The following is a 12,198-nucleotide window of genomic DNA, read 5'->3' as shown; positions in this document are numbered from 1 at the left end:
CGTGGTTCCCAGGATTCCATGGAGGAAGCCAGGGCTCTTTAAAGAGGTCTGATCCTGCAGCGCAGAAATGCTCTGATCCTGCTTTGCAAACACAGTCCAGGCGGGGCGTGGGTCTCTGTGTGTTTCCCCTTTCCTTAAGGAATTACTTTTTATTGGGTTTTATAAGCAAGGTCATAGGAGTAATAAATGATGCAAATAAACAGATGGAGTTTTTGTGTCATCTCTAGATGACAAAAATACTATAATAAATTTGCAGGCAAATCCACAACATATGCTGAATTATTGGTGGTGAGTGCATGAGTTCCTGGTTGGTGAATTGGTTTAAAGAAAACCAGAAAAAGGGGGAACTGGAGAGAGCAGAGTTAACTGTCATCCACACATGGCCAAATGCCTAGTCAGGAGCCCTTGTTGAATGAGGAAGAGTGAATTTCCGCTTTTGTTAACAATAAAACAGTATAAAGTGTCGGTCTATGCATGAACATGGGAGGAGCGTTCAAAGTGAAGATAATGATTTGTGTTTAAATTTAGACTGTACCTCCTCTCTCAGTCTCCTCTTTTCCAGGCTAAACATAAGCAGCTCCCTCAACCCTTCCTCATAAGGCTTGGTTTCCAGTCCCTTGATCATCTTGGTTGCCCTCTTCTGCACATGTTCCAGCTTGTCCACATCCTTCTTATATTGTGACTCCTAGAACTGGACACAGGATTCCAGGTGTGGTCTGACCAGGGCAGAAGAGAGTGAGACGGTTACTTCCCTTGTTCTGGCCAGGTCCTCCCAAGAATCCCAGTGCTTCCCTGCTGGTGAGGACCAGATCTAGGATAGATGATCCCCTTCTTGCTTCTTCCACCTTCTGGGAAATGAAATCTTGCAAATGTTGGAGATTCCAAGTGTTTGAAAATGAGACAGAAGCAAGAAAGAAATGTGCACTGAAGTGAGGGTAGAGCAGCACTTGAGGACCCCAGGGTTGGAACCCTCTTTCTAGCCTAGTGTCCAAATTACCCTCTGTACAAATGACTCACTTGTCAATTACAGCTTTGACTGGATTTGTAGACTAAAAATACCGAAAGGCAGGAGCAACCAGGCTCATTCATAGCACAGAAATCCCTTCAGTTGCCTGCACATTTTGCATGGTAATTTTCCTTCTAGGAGGGCTAGAGGCTTACTTCTCCTTCTTGCCTGCTTGCTTCTTGAATAAAGCTAAGAATCTGAGCTGTGAGGGGGTACAGGCCTTCTTCCTAGCAAGACTCAACCATGCTTGCTCTGGGGACATTTGTTCTTCTGCTGACAGTGTATGAATTTTATAACAAAACAATGTATTTGCTTTGTAGGATTTGGTAGCACCTCTTATAAGGACAGACGGAACTTGGCAGAAGACCAAGGACTTCCTTCTGATCTCTTGGAGGCTTCCTGAGAGCCCAGATGGATGAGCAAGACTCAGCTGGCCCTGAAGCAGGAAGAGGTCATGTCATCAACACTGGGAGCAGTGAAGGATTCTGGGAAAGTTCCATGCAGAAGATCCTGGGTGAGGAGGACACCGTTTGCTCAGATATGAAGAGCCAGCGGTTCAGGCAGTTGTGCTACCAGGAGACCGAAGGACCCCGTGAGGTTTGCAGCCGACTCTACCACCTTTGCCATCAGTGGCTAAAGCCAGAAAGGCACACGAAAGCTCAGATGCTGGACCTGGTGATCTTGGAGCAGTTCCTGGCTGTGCTTCCACCAAATATAGAGAGTTGGGTGAGGGAATGTGGAGCGGAGACCAGTTCTCAGGCGGTGGCCCTGGCCGAAGGTTTCCTCCTGAGTCTGGCAGAGGAGAGGAAGCAGGCAAAGCAGCAGGTGAGAGAGACTTTCCTCTGGATGCTCCCAAAGGGGCTCTGAACAGGAGGGAGAGTACCCCCAAATTCTCTCCTAATGGCCCCTTTTTTTGGAAAGCATCCAAGGAATGATATCGGATACCAGCAATCCCCCCCCCCTCAGACATTACTTTTCTAATCCATCTCTCCATTCTCTTCTTTGAATCTTTGTTGCTTCTTCAGGGAAAGGATCTGTTTGCAGAAGTGGGCTCAGATTCCTTTGAGACAGAGAGGACTCCGTTGGACACCAGAGAGAGGCCAATGGGTGAGGAGGAATGGGTTTTTTCTCTGTTTGGTCACATTCTGGGGATTTTGAAACTAATCTGTGGGTTCTTTTAATCATCTTGGAGAAGACACTGAATTGTGTATTTTTGCACAACTAAACTATGAAATGGGTACCATTGTCTCACACACACTCAGCAGGTGACACTATTTCTTTGGTCCATCTGTGGTTAGAGATGCACTGCTTTGCCTCTGATACTTCCCTTTATTTCTCGCAGGGGACAGAAGGATGCCAGCAAGACCTCCTCATCCATCTTTCCATGGTAGTGGAGAGGAAGCCGTGGCTGTAGGACCAGACGAGGTAAGGGAAGGAGCATTGTGGGGGAAGGAGCAGTCAGGGTTCCTCTGAGGCTGAGGAAATCTCTATTCCTGCTCTGACTTACTGCTATATTGAGGGTGGAGTGCTAGTATATGTTGGGAAGCTGGTAAGAAACCATAGAAAAAAGTTGCCAGGATTCACCTAATCAGCCTCATCAGTTGCAGAATTGGCTTCTCCCCCCCTTTCCTCCTACTGCCCGTGCCCCCATGCGCCCCTTGAACTTTGCTTTTGCGCACCAGGAGAGTTCCACCCCAGACTTGCGCATAGGGAGAGTAAGGAGGGGATCCTTCCGTCTGGGAAAAGGAATGCTTTCGCAGACAGAATGAGTTGAAGACCACCATGTGGAGTTCCACCTTTGTCCATACAAAGGTAAATACCCATCGTTTAAAGACACAATAAAAAAATAATCAAGATATTAAAGGAAGGACCCAGACTTAAAATGTGCAGCACAACATTCCCATTAAAACAACATAGCAATTAACGGGCAGAAAAAAAACAGAGCAATGTCATAGACTTGCAGAATTTGTAGAGACCTAGCTACTTTAAATGAATTGAAATCTCCAGGGCCTGACAAGCTGCATCCAATAGTACTAAAGGAGCTTGTGGATGTAATTCCAGAGCCTTTGTCTATTATATTTGAGAGATCTTGGAGAACAGATGAGGTCCCTACAGACTGGAGGAGGGCAAATGTCCCCAGCTGAAAAAAAGGGGGGGGGGAGGAAGAACCAGTTAACTACAGACCAGTGAGCTTGACATTGATACCAGAGAAGGTACCAGAACAGATAATTCTACATTTGGTCTGTGAGCATTTAGAAAAGGATGCTGTGTGGATCAGGGGAATGCTGTGGACATAGTGTATCTTGATTTCAGTAAGGCTTTTGTCGAAGTCCCCCATGATATTCTTACAAGGAAGCTGGTGAAATGTGGGTTGAACGTGGTAACTGTTAGGTGGATTTGTAGCTGGTTGACTGACTGAACCCAAAGAGTACTCATTAATGGTTCCTCGTCATCCTGGAAAATAGTGACAAGTGGGGTGCCGCAGGCATCTGTCCTGGGCCCATTGTTGTTCAACATCTTTATAAACGACTTGGCTGAAGGAACTTAGGAGATATTCATCTAATTCACAGATGACACCAAACTGGGAAGAGTAGCTAATGCCACAGAAGTCAAAATCAAAATTCAAAATGACCGTAACAGATCAGAGAACTGAGTGCAAGCTAACAATGTGAATTTCAGTAGGGACAAATGTCAGGTTCTGCACTTAGGCAGGAAGAAGCAGCTGCACAAATATAGGATAGGGGACACCTGGCTTACTAACAGCACATGTGAAAAGGATCTCAGGGTCTTGGTGTACCACAAGCTTGACATGAGTCAACAGTGTGATGCAGCAGCAAAAAAAGTGAATGCTATTGTAGGCTGCATCAACAGAAGTCTAGTGTCCAGATCAAGGGAAGTAATAGTCCTGCTCTAATTTGCCTTGGTCACACCTCACCTGAAATACTGTGTCCAGTTTTGGGAGCTACAATGTAAGAAGGATGTTGACAAGCTGGAACGTGTGCAGGGCAGCTAGGATGATCAAGGCTCTAGAAGCCATGCCTTATGAGGAACAGTTGAAAGAGTATGTTTAGCCTGGAAAAGAGGAGCTATGATAGCCATCTTCAAATATCTGAAGGGTTGTCACATGGAGGATGGAGCAAGCTTCTTTTCTCCTGCTCTAAAAGATAGGACTCGAATAAAAGGCTTCAAATTGCAGGAAAAGAGATTCTGACTAGACATATGTAAAACTTTTCGGACACAGCTGTTCAACAGTGGAACAGTCTCACTCCGGAGGGTGTGGATTCTCTTTCCTTGGAGGTTTTTAAGCAGAGGTTGGATGGCCATCTGTCAGGGATACTTTAGCTGAGATTCCTGCATCGCAAGGGGTTGGACTCGATGGCCCACAGGGTAATAGAATCATAGAATCCTAGAGTTGGAAAGGACTCAAGGGTCATTTAGTCCAACCAACAACGAAGGAGAGACTACAGTTTCGCAAGGGAGTAGCAATTATATTTAATTCTGCTAGTTGGGCTGGATGAGGGGATTTGTAGATGGTTGCCTGACAGAATCTCAAGATGATGAACATAGATGGTCTGGGGTACATGAAACCCTAGATCAATGGGTTTCTCTTTCTTTTTTAAATCTGCCTTTTTTAAGTGCTCACAGACCGAATGTTTGATTATCAGTTCTAGGACCTTTCCTGGTATTAATGACAATGTCACTGGCCAGTTAGTGTAGTAGATAGTCTTTATGCTGTCTTAGAGGAAGATGCTTTTCTTTTTCATTTTAGGGGCCAGTGTGTTTTGAAGATGTAGCCGTTCATTTCACAGACGAGGAGTGGGCATTGCTGGATCCTGGCCAGAGAGCTCTGCATAAAGAACTAATGGAGGAGAATCATAAGATCATGGACTCTCTCGGTAAGGCTCCCTGTTGGATCAAAATATCTGTTTTGAAATTCCATATGTATACCTATGTGACAAACCTCCAATATTTTGATGGAGCTAAACAGCGCCACCTATAGCAGCTGGAATTCTAAGACACCCACAGCTCTAAAAAAATTGCCTGCAAATATTCTTCCTCCAGTTATGTCTTTTTAAACAGTGGTCAGGCTGGACTGAACTGTCAAGACCTTTTAAAATGTAGGCTTAAAGGTTGTAAGGGAAGTTGAAGGAATTTCATTTGGGTTATTCATTTTTGGTTGACGAAAGAAATGACTGACATTGGAGATGGCTCAGATTCCATATTGGACTCAACATAATCCATCAAAGAAAAGAGCCTGGTTTTTTATCCTTGTTTTTCTGATATTGAAGAGCTGCATTTCTTCCTGAAGCTATAATGAATTTCTCTCTTGGTTGCAGGTGCTGAAGAATTGCAAATGAAGAATGAGGAAAACCCTGACAGAATCCACACAGAGAAGCCGCTTAAATATTCGGGGTCTGGAAAGAGATCCAGTCAGAGCTCCCACTCCACTTCCAATCTAACAAATCTATTGGGGAAAAAACTCTATCAGTGTTTGGAATGTGGAAAGAACTTCTGTCGGAAATCCCGCCTCACTTACCATCAAGTAACTCACAGCGGGGAGAAACCATATCAGTGCTTACAATGTGGAAAGCGTTTTAGTTGGAAGAGAAGTTTCAGTTCCCATCAAAAAATTCATACAGGGGAGAAACCCTATCAGTGCTTGGAATGTGGGAAGAGCTTCAAACGGAAGGATGCTTTAACTTTCCATCAAAGAATTCATACAGGTGAGAAACCATATCAGTGCTTGGAATGTGGAAAGAGCTTCAGCCGGAAACATAGCCTGACTTTTCATCAAAGAAGTCATACAGGGGAGAAACCTTATCAGTGCTTGGAATGTGGAAAGAGCTTCAGTCAGAGGGCCAGTCTCACAATCCATCAGAGAATTCATACAGGGGAGAAACCTTATAAGTGCTTGGAATGTGGAAAGGGGTTCTATGGGAAGAATATGCTCACTTCTCATCAAAAAGTTCATACAGGGGAGAAACCCTATCTTTGCCTGGAATGTGGGAAGAGTTTCCGTCACAAGGGCGAGCTCACTGTCCATCAAAGAATTCATACAGGGGAGAAACCATATCAGTGCATGGAATGTGAAAAGAGCTTCACTCAGAAATCCAGTCTCACGTCCCATCAAAGATTCCATACAGGTGAGAAACCGTATGAGTGCTTGGAGTGTGGAAAGAGGTTCAGCTGGAAGACAATGCTTACTTCCCACCAAATGATTCACACAGGGGAGAATCCCTATCCATGCTTGGAATGTGGAAAGAGCTTCAATCGGAAGGATAGTCTCACCCTCCATCAGAGAACTCATACAGGGGAAAAACCATATCAGTGCTTGGAATGTGGAAAGAGCTTCACTCAGAGAGCAGGTCTCATGTACCATAAAAGAATTCATACAGGGGAGAAACCATATCAATGTATGGAATGCGGAAAGAGCTTCACTCACAGAGCTGGTCTCATGTCCCATGAAAGATTCCATACAGGGGAGAAACCATATGAGTGCTTGGAGTGTGGAAAGAGGTTTAGCTGGAAGACAATGCTTACTTCTCACCAGATGATTCACACAGGGGAGAATCCCTATCCATGCTTGGAATGTGGAAAGAGCTTCAATCGGAAGGATAGTCTCACTTCCCATCAAAGAATTCATACAGGGGAGAAACCATATCAGTGCTTGGAATGTGGAAAGAGCTTCACTCAGAGAGCAGGTCTCATGTACCATCGAAGAATTCATATGAGGAGAAACCATATCAGTGCATGGAATGTGGAAAGAGTTGCAGTCAAAGGACCAGTCTCACTTCTCATTGAGTAACTCACAGTGGGAAGTAACTGCCTCAGTGCATGGAATGGGGAAAGGGCCTCAGTCAGAAGAATAGTCTTACTTCCCATCAAGGAATGCATAAAGAGTAGAAACCATATAGGTGCATGGAATGTGGAAGGAACTTCAATTAGAGGGCAAGTTTCACTTCCCAACAAAGAACCCACAGTGAGCAAAAAACATATAATTGTGTGGAATGTGCTTCACATGGAAGGAAAGTCTCAGTTCCCATGAAATGATTCATATAGGGAGGAAACCACATCAGTGCATGGAATGCAGAAAGATTCACCCAGAATCAAAGTAGCTCCAATTTCACTTTCCATCAAGAAACTCACAATGAGGAGAATCATAGAGTCTCTGAATTATAGAGTTGTAGCATTTGAGAGGACTCTGTGTGTTGTCCAGTCCACCCACCTGGAATGCAGGAATATACACTATGGCAGATGAGCATGCAACCTCTGCTTAAAAACCTCCACGGAAGGAGAACCCACCACCTTCTGAGGCAGCCTATTCCGCCGTTGAATAGCTCTTGCCCATAGAATTTTCTTCCCGATGTTTAGTCTGATTCTCTTTTCTTGCAACTTGCACCCATTGCTTCAGGTCCTATCTTCCAGAGCAGCACAAGACAGGCTTTCTTCACCTTGTCCCCTCCTACATGAGACAGCCCTTGAGATCTTTGAAGATGGCTATCATCTCTCTTCTCAGCGTCTTCTCTTCTAGGCTGAACATTCCTCGTGAGGCTTGGTTTCCAGACCCTTGAACGTCTTGGCCATCTTCCTCTTCACCCATTCTTGGTTGGTTGTTTTTTGTTCCTGTTCCAAGGTGTCAGGGACTGGGCAGAGGAGGAATGGTGGAGACCGCCTCCCCAGCCTGACCCTTCCACAGAAGAAGACAGTTCAGAATTACAACGGGTTTGACGGAGATCACAACTCAGAGGCAGATGAGGGGAAAAGCTGGGAAATAAGGGGAGACGAGGAGGAGGAAGAGGAACCACCAGGAGGGCAATAGATGAAGGACAGAGTGTCTTTAGAAAGCATTCCAGACCCCCCTCTCCCAGAACGCGCGAGCCTTGATACTAGAGCAAAGGCCTCAGGAGCAAAGGGCCCTCAGGGCCACCCGTGGGGGAGAGGGTGACGAATGAGGGAGGGAAAAGGGGTGGAGAGTCACTCAGGACAACGCCATTGGAGGCTGCGTTCTAAGCCTCTATCTGTAAATATTGAATAAAAAGCAAGATGGCAAGGACTTTTCTGTGTCTGTTCCTGGCAAGCTGCCGTGGTGGGTTGGTTCCTCTGCTGCCTGACACGTAGACTAGTCTGGCTTTTATTGAATGTTGGAAAATTTCAATAAATTTCCTTCCGCCCTCTTTTGGATGCTTCCTTGATTTCATTCTCCAATGCAGGATCACTTTGAGCATTTTGGTCAGGGAGACGAAAGCACGTTCCAAGTCCTACTTTTTGAGTAGACAGCAGAGTGGAATGTGGGTCTTGGTTGTGTGGTGATTAACACAGTCTGATTTTGAAAAACTGAACCAGTTCTGACTGGCTTTAAACTGCGGAATTTTTTTTACAGCTGAATCCATACTGTATATGCCACTCTTCCTTCTCCTACCCAAAAACGGCAGCTTGCATTGAGATACACCTACCTTGTTGGTTCTAAGATGGCTCTCCTGCTAACTTGGTCTGTGCCACATTGATCAATGGGTTTCTCTCTCTCTCTCTCTCTCTCTCTCTCTCTTACCCACCTCTCTAAATTTGGGATCCTGCTGGGGTAGAGCCAAAATGTAAGTTTCTAAAGGCTTGTTGTCCCTAGGTTTGAGCTTTGAGGCTTTTAATATTAGACCTATAGGACTTCCGGCGGCGACGCCATCGCCGGGTGGTCGAAGGCTGCTTCGGGTCCGAAGCGCCTTGTCCATCCCGGGGGTTAGGAGCCGCGCTACCGCAGCGCGCGGCTCCGGTTGGGGTGCGGGAAGAACGTCCCGCACCCTGGGCTCCCCGGCTGCGCCCGCGGAGGCTCCGAACCCTTCCCTCGCCCCCCCTGTAAAGGGGGAGTGGGGGTGAAGGGACAACGGAGCCGGGCTTACGGGGACATGCCCCAACCGGGATGTAAATGCGGCGGCAAAGCCCGCGGTGAGCGTCTAAGTTCTACCTGTGAAGAATGGAGCTAAAGGAACCCGGTGGTCGTGAGTAAATAATCTTGGCAGAAATCGTGTTTTTGGAACGATCCGGGGGGAAGGAGAAGGGCAGCCTGCCTCCCTCCCTTCGAGCCTAAGAAATCAACCAATTTGAGGGATTGCTGCCACAGAACTGGTCACAAAGTATTTAAAATCGATACATGAGACTGGCAAACTTTTTTCTGGGGAAGCTAACTAGTGGAAAATATCTCCATTTAAAGTTGCGGTGTTTGCGCTCCAGCTTAGGAAAATGGCGATGAACAAAGAGACAGGAGAAGAAATATGATATCCACTTCCTCCTCCTCTGCCAGTATGTTGGGTTTCGTCCTTGAACTGGTATTGAACTCTGGACTAACAGATGAACAAAGGCTCACTGCCCTGAATGTGGAATTACTTTATAGAAAAGTCAAAGTCTTGTGTGGGGGTCTGAAATGGAACCAAATGCCCACAGAGGAGGCTTATAAAACTTTTGATACTTTGGAAGAAAGTCTTGCCAAAGAGCTGAGAGGATGGATGGTAAGATGGGAAGAAATGAGTGAGCTACTTCGGAGAAGAAATTCGCTCTTTGGGGGTGGCAGCCCCAAGGCGATGTCAAGATTTGCTATATCCAGTCCCCGAGGTGTGAGCTCGGGGGCCAGGGACAGAGAATTAAGGTATTTACAAGAAGAAAAGGAATGTTACAAAGAACCGGAGAAGCTGAGAGAGGAAGAGACGGACACCTCGGAGCTCGTGGCAAGGAGAGTTTTGGACTGTGCCTGGATCTGTGGACATTTGGAGAGGGAAGCTGCATGGAAGTTCAGTGCTGATGCCATTAGGAAAAGAATAATGGACAGAGGAGGTGTGGGGTGAAGTATTAAGTAAAATCCAAAGCAATCTGTTATGGCATTTTGAAATCGGAGGGTGAACACTGTCAACAATAGTTTGTTTTATTATTTGTTTGAACATGAAAGGAGATATTTCAAGTTTTTATGTTATTAGCAGCAATTTAAAGGATAGAAGAGATAGATTTGATGAGGACGATGTGTGAGGATTTATGAGGATGTAGTATAAATAAAGTTAATTTAAGTGGTTTTAGTTTATAGATTAAGAAGATTAAGATTAAGATGAAGATTAAGACGAATGTTTTATTCTATATATATAATTAAGTTTAATTTTTTAAATGAAGAGGTTAAAAAGTAGATTATGGATATAAACTCGAAGGTGAAAAGGCAGGGGAAGTCAACTGTCAAGATTGGAAAAGGGAATTTTTTTTTTGAGAATGTCTAAGTAAGAAGAAAAATCATGGCAATTTTTGTATTAGATGTGTAATTGTATTTGTTTTGTATATGTATAAATGTAGGTGTGGTTAAGGTTGTATGTTGTTATAAGTAAAAATGTCAATAAATTCTTATAAAAAAAAAAATTAATATTAGACCTATAGTTACTCAGCTGCTTCCCTCACTCCTTGATGCTTTCTCAGTGGGATTGAGACGGGGTATGTGGCCTGAGAACATTTCCAAATGCTTCTTGTAAAGCAGCAGTTGCAGGAATGCTGAGTGCCCTTCATCGGTCATCTGAAGTTTTGCAAGCCAAAGCCTATTAAAGTATAAAGTGGGAGAGAACATAACTCTTTCCCGATACCTTCTCTCCCAGGGCCTTTTGTTCTCCAAGAAGGGAGAATTCAGCATGAAACCCCTGTGTTGCAGTTCCTGAAATGGTTCAATTCTGTCACCTTTGGTTGAAATATGGATAAAAGATATGTCTCTGTGTTAATAATTTTTATTATTTATCTAATTATATTGACATCCCACCTTTCTTCCGAGGAACTCAAGGTGCCATATGCCACTCTAGAAATCTGAAGCTGGGGGATTTGAAGTGCTAGTTCTAACTGGTTTTAAATTGAAGAATGAAATTTACAGTTTAATCCATGGCTTATATGCCACTTCCCCTACCAAAAAACTGCAGCTTGCATTGAAATGCACCTACCTTGTTGATTCAAAGATTGCTCTCCTGCTAACTTGGTCTGTGCCACATGAAACCAGAGTTCAATGGGTATTTCTTCTTTTACCCACCTCTCTAAAATTGCGATCTCATCTAAGGTTCTGGTTTACTGGGGCTCCTCAAGATATTCCTGCTAGGGCAGATCTGAAAACTAAGTTTCTAAAATTTTATTGCCCTTAGAAATTGAGCGCTGAGGTTTTTTTAAAAAAATAATAATCGTGCCCTTCGTTGATCATTTGAGCATCTGCAAGCCAAAGCCTATTAAAGTAGAAAGTGGGGGAGAACACAACTCTTTCCCAATACCTTTTTCCCCAGGACTTGGTTCTCCAAGAGAACTGCTAGATTGCAGCATGAAACTGCTGGATCACAGCTCATGAATTATCTCACCTCTGGCTGGAATGGGGATAATAGATTCTCATGTGTTATTCTGATGTACATGTGTTACTTATTTTTATTTATTAGCTAATTATATTGACATCCCACCTTCCATGGAGCTCAAGGCGCCATACATGGTCTTCTCCCAGCAACACAGGGAAGCAGGTAACGCTAAGGGACTATGACAGAGTGGGATTCGAACCTCGGTCTCCCAGGTCTTACTTGGCTACAAGTGATCACCAAAGAAGAAGTCCATCCAACACTCTCCACCAGCCTTTCTCAACCTGGTGTCTCCCCAATGTGGGATAACGATTCTGTGTGTTGCTCTGGTTCGCCAGAAGTGGCTTAGTCATGCTGGCCACATGACCCGGAAGCTGTACGCCGGCTCCCTCGGCCAGTAAACTGAGATGAGCGCCACAATCCCAGAGTCGTCTGTGACTGGACCTAACAGTCAGTTGTCCCTTTACCTTTACCTTTATAACGATAACATATTACGAGGCAGTTTCATTTTTCTAGTATAATTTTGTTCCAAGATGCAAACACACTCTTGGCTTTTAAAACTGGTGATAATGCACACCAAGGGTTTCCCTCAGTGGTCTAAACTCAAATGCCTGGTGACTTGTGCCATGTGCTGTGTGGGGCTGCCCTAGAGCTTGTCCCAGAAGCTGCAGTGAGTGCACAGTGCAGTGGCATAACTGTTCACTGAGGCAGACCCTGCCACTGTTACAGCCCTGTAGAAAGAATTGCACTTGGCAGCTGCCATGCTTACTTCAAAAGCAATCACACTCTGATAATGACTAATACTTTGCTTTTTATGCATTATCTAAAAGGATGCATGCAAACCTATGTCATGTC

At 44.7% G+C, this 12,198-nt stretch overlaps 1 pseudogene; it reads left to right on the top strand.

Moving 5' to 3' along the window:
• Positions 1-1,806: 1,806 nt before the first annotated feature.
• LOC117056190 lies at positions 1,807-7,114 on the top strand (annotated as a pseudogene).
• The last annotated feature ends 5,084 nt before the right edge of the window (positions 7,115-12,198 follow it).

The sequence above is a fragment of the Lacerta agilis genome, chromosome 12 (genome assembly GCF_009819535.1).
Source record: "Lacerta agilis isolate rLacAgi1 chromosome 12, rLacAgi1.pri, whole genome shotgun sequence".
Taxonomy (NCBI): Eukaryota; Metazoa; Chordata; class Lepidosauria; order Squamata; family Lacertidae; genus Lacerta; species Lacerta agilis.
This window is presented reverse-complemented; position numbering and strand designations above follow the sequence as displayed.